The sequence below is a fragment of the Solanum dulcamara genome, chromosome 1 (genome assembly GCF_947179165.1).
Source record: "Solanum dulcamara chromosome 1, daSolDulc1.2, whole genome shotgun sequence".
Classification (NCBI taxonomy): domain Eukaryota; kingdom Viridiplantae; phylum Streptophyta; class Magnoliopsida; order Solanales; family Solanaceae; genus Solanum; species Solanum dulcamara.
This window is the reverse complement of record NC_077237.1, coordinates 55420160-55422093: the sequence shown is the minus strand read 5'-3', so window position 1 is coordinate 55422093 and position 1934 is coordinate 55420160.

The following is a 1934-nucleotide window of genomic DNA, read 5'->3' as shown; positions in this document are numbered from 1 at the left end:
TAGCCAGCCCGTGAGGGAAGGTGGCAGATGATACTTCGATATTGTGTACGTCACCCAGAAGCTCTAAATGAGTAAGACAAGGGGCAGGCAATAGCAGACCACCTGCGGATCATCCCGTGCGACTCAAAGTCTCTTCTGGAGATTAAAGTGATGAGGTCGCAAAGAGTTTTGGAACCCAGTGCAAGTATTCATTGGATTTATTGTCAAAAGCTGGTCTTTCTGCATGCAAACCGGAATAAGATCTAAAATTAGCCTCAGATGCAGGAGAGCTATTGGATGACCCATCTACTTGCAAGGAGACTTGTTGGGACTCTTTTCTACCTGACTAATTATCGCCCAGACATTGCTTACACTTACAACATTGCGTCTCTTTCTTTTTTTTTTTTGAATCGAGCGAGATGATATGCTGAAACGGGTGCTAGCTTGAAAACCGCCGCAGAACGAAGCAAGGCTGTCGGTTGAGGCCTCACCGGGCTTTCATAAATCAGTCTCTCAACAATAAGTATTTCTTATGAATAGTAGGGCACTGAGGGAGAACTTATCGACGACAAAAAAGACGAGGTTTCTGTTGGAGGGTCCCTGACGCCCCGAGTCAAATGGAATTGAAAAGACTTTTTTTATATTTCAAGGTGGCATCTCGAAAGTGCCGCTAGTCGGTTTAATCATGGAACGTCCAAAAAGCCTGGTCAAATGCGAACATTATTATTAGAAAAAGATGCCCTAGAACATGTTATTGAATTGGGATAGAGAGCCCCCCGCCTGCCTTTTCAGATACGAGTGAGTGAGCGCTTTTTCTGCTATGAATGAATGACCTCTCCATTTATTTTCAAGCTTGCTCTTCAAACCGGCCTATCGCTCTCCTCTATGAAAAGGTTCTTCCGTAATCACTCTCAATAAGACATCCATTCCCCTTTCAAATGAAAAGAGAACTAGACTTTTCTCTTCATCATTGAAATCCGCCATTCAATCGCAGTGCGGTGCTCTCAAAAAGCTCAATCCTCTAAGGCTGAAACAAAGCAAGGAAGGGCCTCTTTCCATCCATAGAATCTCTTCCTTATGCTAGCACTTTCAGCTATCTTTCTTAACCTGCTTCTATCAAAGCAGCTTGTAAACTCCGACCATCGTCTCAGTGAAATAGCCCATGGGTATGGGATACGAACGATTAAGAGTTCTTGCTTAAAAAAAAAGGTACGTACTAACTGAGAGTGGAATCTATCCTGACTTTCAAGTAGCGCTTGCCCGAAGGGGAAGGAAGAGGGGCTTTTCTTTGCTGGCCTTTTCATCGAGAGATGCGGCCGTTGTTGTCTCTATGGTTGGTTGGTTTGAGTTTTTAGAGTTTGGGCCACATAGTACTAATTTACTTTGGGATGCCATAGCCAGAATTGTACTTATGGCAGGCGTCAGCCCTCGCGGTTCGAGGTTGGAGATTGAGTGTTATTACGGGTATCACCTTTGAAAAGCATGATGATATTTGGCAGGCGGGGAAAGCTTAGCCCCAGGTATATCGGGCCCTTTGAGATTTTGAGGAGAGTTGGCGAGGTTGCTTATAATTTAGCTTGGCCACCAACATTTTCAGCTATATACCCTATTTTTCATATCTCTATGCTGCGTCGGCATATTCCAGATGATCTCACATGCTTCAGTATGATTATGTTGAGTTGGATGATCGCCTGACTTTTGTTGAAGAGCCGATTGCTATTCTAGCCAGAGATGTTTGCCAACTTGGTTCTAGGTCCATCCTTGTGATTAAGGTCCAGGGGCGCCATCGTCTGATCGAGGAAGTTACATGGGAGACCGAGCACGAGATGCGGGAGGAGTTCCCCAGCTTATTTGACCCTCCAAGTATACTCTTGTCCTTACTTTCGTAGATGAAAGTTCTTTTAGTAGTGGATTTTGTAATGACCCTGAAGGTCATTTTTGGAATATTTGTAAAA